This window comes from Hibiscus syriacus, unplaced genomic scaffold (genome assembly GCF_006381635.1).
Source record: "Hibiscus syriacus cultivar Baekdansim isolate YM2019G1 unplaced genomic scaffold, ASM638163v2 tig00110429_pilon, whole genome shotgun sequence".
In the NCBI taxonomy this organism is placed as follows: domain Eukaryota; kingdom Viridiplantae; phylum Streptophyta; class Magnoliopsida; order Malvales; family Malvaceae; genus Hibiscus; species Hibiscus syriacus.
Genome location: NW_024062733.1, coordinates 10,730,757 through 10,739,962, shown reverse-complemented (window position 1 = coordinate 10,739,962; position 9,206 = coordinate 10,730,757). Strand labels below are relative to the sequence as shown.

At 33.3% G+C, this 9,206-nt stretch overlaps 1 pseudogene; it reads left to right on the top strand.

The window, feature by feature from the left end:
* Positions 1-6,662: 6,662 nt before the first annotated feature.
* Positions 6,663-8,871, top strand: LOC120124941 (annotated as a pseudogene).
* Positions 8,872-9,206: the final 335 nt, after the last annotated feature.

Here is a 9,206-nt window from a genome sequence, read left to right as displayed (position 1 = left end):
GGTTTTCCGAAAAGGGAAGATGGATCTCGTTTCGAAATAATTTTGATGACGGTTAACGATAAAACGTGGTTCGACGAGTCACCATCAATATTTGATTAGGGTCTGATTGGACACAAAAAAAGTATTTGTCATTTAAAAAAACATTCATTTTAATTAAAACAATAAATTCACGGTTTGTGTTACTAAAATTTGAGTTCGAGAGTTGGTTACGTGTGGGGAAGGATTAACACCTCACATCGCCTTAAATCGGTACCTAGTCGATTAATTAGTTGTCTTTGAAATGAAATTTATGAGTTCAAGTCTAATTTAATTTAAGATCCCCTACAAATTATTCTTTGAATTTTTTGACGAAACATGATAATATTTAATTATTTCATATCGAGAAGAATCAATCTCTTATACTTTAAAGCAATCGATTTTTACTCAAATAGAAATAAAGAAATATTAAAATTTCATTCTAAAGATAATTATTAATTCAAAATAACAACACCCAAAATAATTTTAAGAGAGAAAACGATAATATCTAATTATCTAATCGAGAATAAATGACCTTTCATGCCTTAAAACAGTCATTTATTACTCTAATCGAAATGAAGAGATATTACTATTTTGTCTTAAAATTCAATATCGATTTGAGTGGAAACGATAATATCTAATGATTTCCAATCGAGAAGAAATGATCTCTCATACCTTAAAGCAATAATTTATTGTTCCAATTGAAATGAAGAGATATAACTAATTCGTCTTAAAAATTAATATTGATTCGAGAGAAAACGGTAATATCGAATTATTTCCAATCGAGAATAAATGACATCTCATGTCTCAAAGCAGTCATTTATTACTCCAACCGAAATGAAAAGATATTATTATTCTCAATATTGATTCGAGTGTTATTAACTTGAAAAACCATTGAAAAACACATGAAAAAATAAAACAAATTAAAAGCATATATCAATCAAGTATAATTAATTATTTATTTTACCAATATTTAATGACGAGAGAAACATTTTTAACCATCCCAAACCCAAATAAAAAATCCCTTTTACATTTTAAACCCGAAGCCCAACTACCCTAAACCTGACCCTCAAACCAGACCAAAACCAAGTCCAAATTAGACCCGACCCGTGTCTAATTAGCCCCCCAAACCCCCAATCGAAGTGCACCATTTTCACCCCAGTCAACATTCACCTTTTTTTACCCCCAACCAGATTCCATCATTCCTCTGCCCCAACCAGGAACCACCATTTTCTCCCCCAAATCACAGCTAAGCACCTAGCATGCCGACCACCACAAGTTACACGCCTCTGTAGAAACAAAAAATAGCAATGATTTTTTTAGTTGTAAATGAGTATTTAACCCATGCAAAAAAACTGTAAAATGATTCTAAAAATCCTCCAAAAAAATTGCAATACTATTCAAGCAATAACAGAGATTTCAAAAGGTTATTCATCATCTATTTTTTATCATATTCGAATATTCTGTTTTTTATGTTCTTGCCCTATTATTTTCTGGTCATGGCCGGAGGCATGGGCACGATGCGATCTGACATGGCAACTTCCAAAAGATCCAGTCAGCAACAACAATTTCTAGAAGCAGTCTAGTTAGCATTATCTGGAAGAAAATGGACGAAATCTTTATGAATTTAAATTTAAAAACAGTTGAGATTTATCTTTTAAGATTTAGGTTTTTCATTTTTAATTTCCATGTTATCTTTAGGGGTTTATAAGCTATAAATACCTCTTAGGGGGTGTTTGGTTCAAGGATTGTGGGATTCTCATGGGATGGGAATCCCACATTCCCATGTTTGGTTGGCCGGGAATCTCATTCCCAGTAATGTTTTATTACTAATAGTAGATTTTTTGGGGTATATTACCAGGAATGTCATTACCTCCCTTCCCTTAGGTATTGTGACATTACCGGTGTTTTGGACTAAAATGCCCTTAAATTTTTATTTTTTTTCAAAAATATCCTTATTCTGTCATTGAATAATAAAAATTCTATGAAGGTTAAATTACAAATTTATCCTTAAATTATTTTAGATTTACAAAAAAAAGTCTATAATTAAAATTTTATATGAAGTTCAGGGGTTAAAATTTTTTTTTACCCTTTCATTAAACCTTTTTTATATTTTTAATTTTGTAAAAAAATTATATAAATATTAATTTATTTTATAATTTGTAATATTATACAAATATATAATAAGGACAATTTGCTCAAATATACATTCCAATAATCTTTTATTTCTTGAACCAAACACGGTAATCTTACATTCCTACTAAATCAACCAAACACAAAATACAATATTCTCAGTAATCTTATTCCCTGGTAATCTTTTATTCCCACTGGTAATCTTACATTCCGTGAACCAAACGCACTCTTAGGGTGTGTTTGGTTGGGAGGAATGTGAGATTCTCATGGGAATGGAATTCACATTCCTCCGTTTGGTTGGTCGGGAATTTCATTCCTGGTAATCTTACATTACCAATAGTGGATTTTTTAGGGTATATTACCGAGAATGTCATTACCTCCCTTTTCTTAGGTATTGTTGGATTATCGACGTTTTGGACTAAAATTTCCTTAAAAAAATTTCTTTCAAAAATATCCTTATTCTGTCATTGAATAATAAAAATTTCAACGAAGGTTAAATTACAAATTTATCCTTAAACTATTTTAGATTTACAAAAAAAATCTATAATTAAAAATTTATATGAAGTTCAGGGGTTAAAATAAAATTTTACTCTTTCATTAAACCTTTTTATATTTTCAATTTTGTAAAAATATATACATATATATATATATATATATATTATGAATTTAAATTTTTTAAAGAAAATATATAAATATTTTCACCCTTGTTAAAAAACAAATATATAATAAGAACAATTTTGTCAAATATACATTCCAATAATCTTTTATTCCTTTAACCAAACACGGTAATCTTACATTTCTGCTAAACCAACCAAACACAAAATACAACATTCTCAATAATCATATTCATTGGTAATCTTTTATTTCCACTGGTAATCTTTCATTCCGTGAACCAAACGCACCCTTAGGGTAAAACTTGAAACACACTTGAATTAGATTTGTTTTTATTTTCAATTTATTAAATTTTTTCCATTATAGCTGAGAGCTAGTAATGAATCAATTCCACGCATGAGAATTGAACATCACTTAATTCCCTTTGGGATACATTATTATTTTTCTGGTTTATTAGTTTGGAAATCGTCCTTACCTACAAATTTTAAACACTTTTAAATCAAAAAGAGCTCATTGGTCTGGATGTTTAAATATATAGTTGGGAGGAAGGATCGGCCTCTGGAATTTGACTTCCTGTGAACATACTTAGCGGCTGTCTGCTAAGGAAAAACGAGATTGAATTTGATTCTCGTTGAAACAATATAATCCGAGTTGAACCTTTCCAGTACTTAATTCTGATTGTTTTAATGCCAATAGCTGTCGTTAATCCACTCAAGAATCTTCTTTCGAATATAGACTTGGGAAGATTGGTTACATGAGAGAAGGCCAAGTTACAATGGGTCGAATTTTGTAGACTGTAACCGATATGAATCCCAGAGTAAAAATCTATTTTGATGATCAAATGGAATTGAAACAAAGCTAGCTTGAGGTGATTTCATTATTATTGTTTTCAATTTTATTTATGTTTTCATTTCTTTTACTTTTACTTTTACTTTGATTTTTATTTTTTTATTTTCTTTTATATTTCATTTCTTAATTGTAAAACCCTTTTTTTCTAATTTATTTTTCTTGTAGTTGCCTGGATTGAAATCGACACTAAATCGCATCAGGAATTTTTAAGTCCTTGTGGATCGACCCTCTTTCACTATACTATATTTATTTTTATTTCTTTTTATTTGAGAAGAGGTTTTATTTTATTTTGACGAGTAAAACGACGCTTGTCAAAATTGGCGCCGTTGCCGGAGATTTTAATAAATTACTGATCTATTTTTTGTTTTGATTTTATGACCAGGTCGTCGAGCTAAACGACGTTAAATAAAAGCGCTTTAATGGTAGGCAACCCATTTTATTTTCTATTTTTTTTTATTTTTTTTCTATTTTTTTTATTTTTTAGGTACCCGGTGTTTTCATTCGAACTTGAACGGAGTTGATAGCAGTATTTTCGATCAAAAATGTAATTTTTAGACCCCATAAGCAATGAAAGTCGTGCACGTCAGTAAGGTTTTCTCCTCCCTTTGTTTTAAACCAAAACTCTACCAATTCTTTTAAATCACAGACTCACCCAATTCTTTTAAACCAAAATTCCATTGCCCCACACTTTTGTTTTTCACAAAACCATTCCAGAAGTAATTCAATTATTCGTCTTTGTGATTTCCCCCAATTTCAAACACCTATTTGATCGGTTATTTTAATTTCCCTAAACCCCACATTTTTTTATAGAAAAACTCAAAACCTTTTTCACCCAAAGTCTTTCTTTCGTTCTTTCAGTCGCACAGCTTCACTTCTTATTGCCTTATTTCTTTTATTTTTCAACACCAAGCCACACCTTTAAACAAACCAAACTGCTGCTGCTTGTCGTGCCTGTTCTTAGATTGACGTTCGTTCTTCGTGCCGTCACTGCTTGCATCAGTCTTTGATCCGTCTTTCATGCTCGCACAACGCTGATTTTTGATTTTCGCTTGCCATCACCGTGTGTTTTATTTTCTTCTCTGATCTTTGTCGCCTCTAGCGAGACTTGCACAACAGCCATGTCTTATACGAGAAACCAAAAGGAACACGATTGTCTTTCGTCGATTAATCGCGGATGCCATCGCCCACTATTGGATTAGAAAATTTGAGGTAAATAAATAAGTTTAATTTCGTTACCCACTATTGATAGCATTTCCCTTGGGTTTTGTAGGGAACTTTTGCGTCGATGCACACTCCAACGGTTTCTCTTTCAATAGTCAAACCGAATCAAACAACCCCTTTCATAATCATCGTCATTGAACATGGGGAGTATTCTTTACCCTTTCTTTTGTTCTTTAATTTTTATTTATGTATTGGGACAATAAGATTAAGTGAGGGGTAAAGATTGCATCGGATTCCACCTACTTGTCTTTTTTGCTTGATTGAATTGGTTGATTACTTGATTTTCTTCCTCTTTCCGTATGAAATTGCCTTGAATTTTGACATCTTTGATAGTTGAATTGAATGAGTAGGATGATACTTGATGACCTTTGTGACATTTCTTCATCTTGTTAATTGTATTTTTTGCCTAACTTGATTCATTGACATACTTTGTCAGATTTTGAGCCTTGAGCATGTTTATCTTCACTTTTATGCTCTCTTTCTTTCTTGAGTGTGTCGAATTAAATTTTGGAAATCTAGAAATTGTAGTATGATACATTTTTAGACTACATGTGAAATAGGTTGTTTGATATAACTTAGGCATTAGGATTTACCCCATTTTACCCTAGAAAAGGGCTCCACTTCTTATTTTTCATTAGTGAACCCACTTGAGCCTTTCTTCCATTTCTTTGGTTTCACCCCTTGCATTAACCTAAGCCTTTATTTTTCTCTCTCTTCCACTCGTGTCATGAAAAAGAATATGAAATGAAAAAAAATAGTATGATCATATCTCATACGTGGAGTGTGTGTGGTGGCTCTGATTATCGGACGGCTATTGAAATCTTCGAATTTGTAGATCATCTGCTGGAGAGTCTTGTTTATGTGTTTGTTTTATGACGATGCAAGGCAGAATGATGCTTTCGACAATGATAAGAACTTGACGTACTCCTCCTCCTTCAACAACAACGATGACACGACGGCACCACAGCCACCGATCGATGCACAATAATGCTCTAAAGCTGATGATGTTGGCGATGTCAATCACAGTCAGCTGATTGACGACGAAGTGATAAAAATCGAGGAATTTTGACAAACCTTTAAAGGGATTTATACAACGAACGATGACAATTAATGACAAGTGGACGGTTGGGCTTTGGTTGCAAGACGACGACGACCACAATGATGATGGCGGTTCACACCATAGACGGTTGAAAACACGGTCAATGATGATGAACTTTGGGGTCGAATGGTCGAAGTAAAATAAAAGTTAGGAATTTCCTAGGTATGAGTTTTTTTTTGGGGGAGGTTTCAATCTAATCTAAGTAGTTTTAAAATATATATTTAATACTTCATAACAACCCCTTAGTCTAGTGATAGAGGCATGGTTTACATCGCTGTCATGGTTTCCAATCTTTTCATATGCAATTCTATTTTTTTTGGATTGGGAAAATAAATGGGTAAATTATCACTGAGGTCACCAAACTTTACAGAACTTTACCTTTGTTGTGACTCTTAGCTTACATCTATTTTCAGCTTAGCCCCTGAATTCTCATTTTCTCCGTGCAGTTAAATTTTGAGTGTTACAGTACATCCCTAGCGTCCAACAACTAACGACTGAGGGTAAAAAAAGAATTTGAAAAGTTAGGTGATTAAATTAAAATATTGTATAGATAAATCTTTAAAACAGAAATAAAGTCAATATTAAGTGACTGAATATATAGTTTATCAAGAAAATAAAGGAACCGTGACCTGTCGGACCATGTACATCTTACTTTCATACGTGTCCAAAATTGGCCGTACAAAATGTATCCACCATTGTTTTTCTCAATTCATTTGTTCCAAAGTCGCTCACTTCCGATCCTTCGCCAATCTTCTGATCCACCATGAAAAACTTGAGCAATCGTCCCTCCTCTAATCATCGGGGTTTTAATCCTCTGCTGTCTCTCGCGTGTTAGATCCGATGCCTCAGACCACCGTTACAAGGACGGCGACGCCGTTCCTCTTTAAGTCAATAAGGTCGGCCCTTTCCACAACCCTATGTAACTTTATCATTTCCTTTCCCCTTCTTTCCTTAGGTCTGAAATTGCTTAGCTTTTGGATCCTGACTCATGCCCTTATTCTGGAACAGAAAATTCAAATCTAATTACATTTAACATTTATTCTCTTAATTAATGCCTTGATTTTGGTTTATTTTGTTTGATTTCAGTAAAACTTATGGCTACTTTGATCTGCCTTTCTGCTCTCCAGGTTTTTTTGTGTGTGGTTATTTTGTTATTTTTAGTTTAGATTTTAATGGGTTTCATTTAGATTTAATAAAATGTGTTGATTTTGCGATGGAATTTAGATCATGTAAAGGAGAAGAAAGAAGCATTAGGGGAGGTATTGAATGGAGATCGGCTTGTCAGTGCCCCTTATAAGTTGAATTTTAAAGAGGAAAAAGATTCTTCTGTTGTTTGTAAGAAGAAGCTTTGATGACGTTGCCATTTTGCGCAAGGGGGTCGATAAGGATTATTATTTCCAAATGTACCATGATGATTTGCCCATCTGGGGTTTTATTGGAAAAGTTGACAAGAAAGGAAAAACCGATCCCAGTGAGTACAAGTATTTCCTTTACTAGCATATCCAGTTTGATGTTCTTTATAATAAGGATCGAGTTATTGAGATTAGTGCAAGTATGGATCCTCATTCTCTCTTGGATTTGACTGAGGATAAGGAAGTTGAAGCTGAGTTTATGTATTCTGTGAAATGGAAGGAAACCGATATTCCTTTTGAGAAGAGGATGGATAAGTACTCCATGTCTTCTTCGTTGCCGCATCATTTGGAGATACATTGGTTTTCGATTATCAACTCTTGTGTAACAGTTCTCCTGTTGACTGGTTTCCTTGCAACTATTCTCATGCGGGTCTTGAAGAATGATTTCATTAAGTGAGTTCTGTTGATATATATGTATATATTCCTTGTAATTTTACTCCTTCCATTTTGGTTTGGTTGCTATAAATATTTAATTTGTTATGAAAGGTATGGTCAAGATGGAGAAGCAGCTGATGATCAAGAAGAGACTGGATGGAAATATATTCATGGAGATGTCTTCCGGTTCCCAAAGTACAATTCTTTGTTTGCCACTGCTCTTGGATCTGGAACACAACTGGTCACCTTGTAAGGATCCCATATATTTATTCTGTATTTATGTTTCTTTCAGATTTGTGAAACTACAGTTATTTCATCAAGATCTATATTCCAATTATTGATGTTTGATTCGGTTCACTTTTGAACTTTTTATGTCTATCAGAACGGTGTTCATTTTTATGCTTGCATTGGTTGGTGTCTTTTATCCCTACAACCGAGGTGCTCTGTTTACTGCCCTGGTGGTCATATATGCACTCACATCAGGAATTGCAGGATACATAGCAGCTTCTTTCTACTGTTAGATTGAAGGAAAGAATTGGGTATGTGTAGAAGAATTGTCTTTTAGTATTAGATGTTACTGTGCTGCTTTTAAAGGGAGTGTACAAATTTGTTCATTTGATTTATCGGATTGACAGGTTAGGAATCTGTTATTTACTGGTTGCCTTTTCTGCGGGCCATTGTTTCTCACATTCTTCTTTGGTTACATGGCCTGCATCTGCTATGGATTCTTCCTGACGCTCGGGACATTGGGTTTCCGTGCCTCGCTATTCTTTGTTCGTCACATATACAAGTCAAGTGCGAATAAGCAAGGTTAAGTTGTCCTTACCAGTTTCCATCAACTGTGTCATAGAAAATTCTACGATTTTTGTTAGATATTAGCTGGAAGAGTGCCTTAATTGTTGGTTAGCACATGGGGATTGCATGCGTGCATACTCTGACTTAAAATGCCTAAAGGGAGATCTGTGAGATCTTGCATGTAGGCAATAGCCATTGGAGAACATTTAGGCATCATGTGTTATATATTAATATTTTGGCTGTATGGTAACCATGGTATAATGAGACTGATGTTTGTAGCATGCTGTTATTTTTATACGTCTTTACCAGGTAAAATGATATTTCTTGGCCCTTTAATAATTATTACCTACTTTTTTAGTTCAACAATAATGACTAGTGGACATTTAAGATGCACTACAAAATTAGTTGGCTATTTTATACCACATAATCTGGTTAGTAAAAATCCTCTAAGTCCCCTCTCGAGTTCAATAATGATTAAATTGGTGAATTTGTCAATGGCGGCTTCAATCTTCATTGCTCAAAATAGATCCATTATATTAAAGAAAAATTGGCTTTGAATGCTTTTTTTTTCAAAAAGTGCTTATTAAACTATATTTTTTAAAATTACAAAGATTTCATTTTTTATTTTTTATTTAAGATATTCAGCCAGTTAACATGTCAAACTTATATTTTTATTTTTTTAATAGTTTGAGATG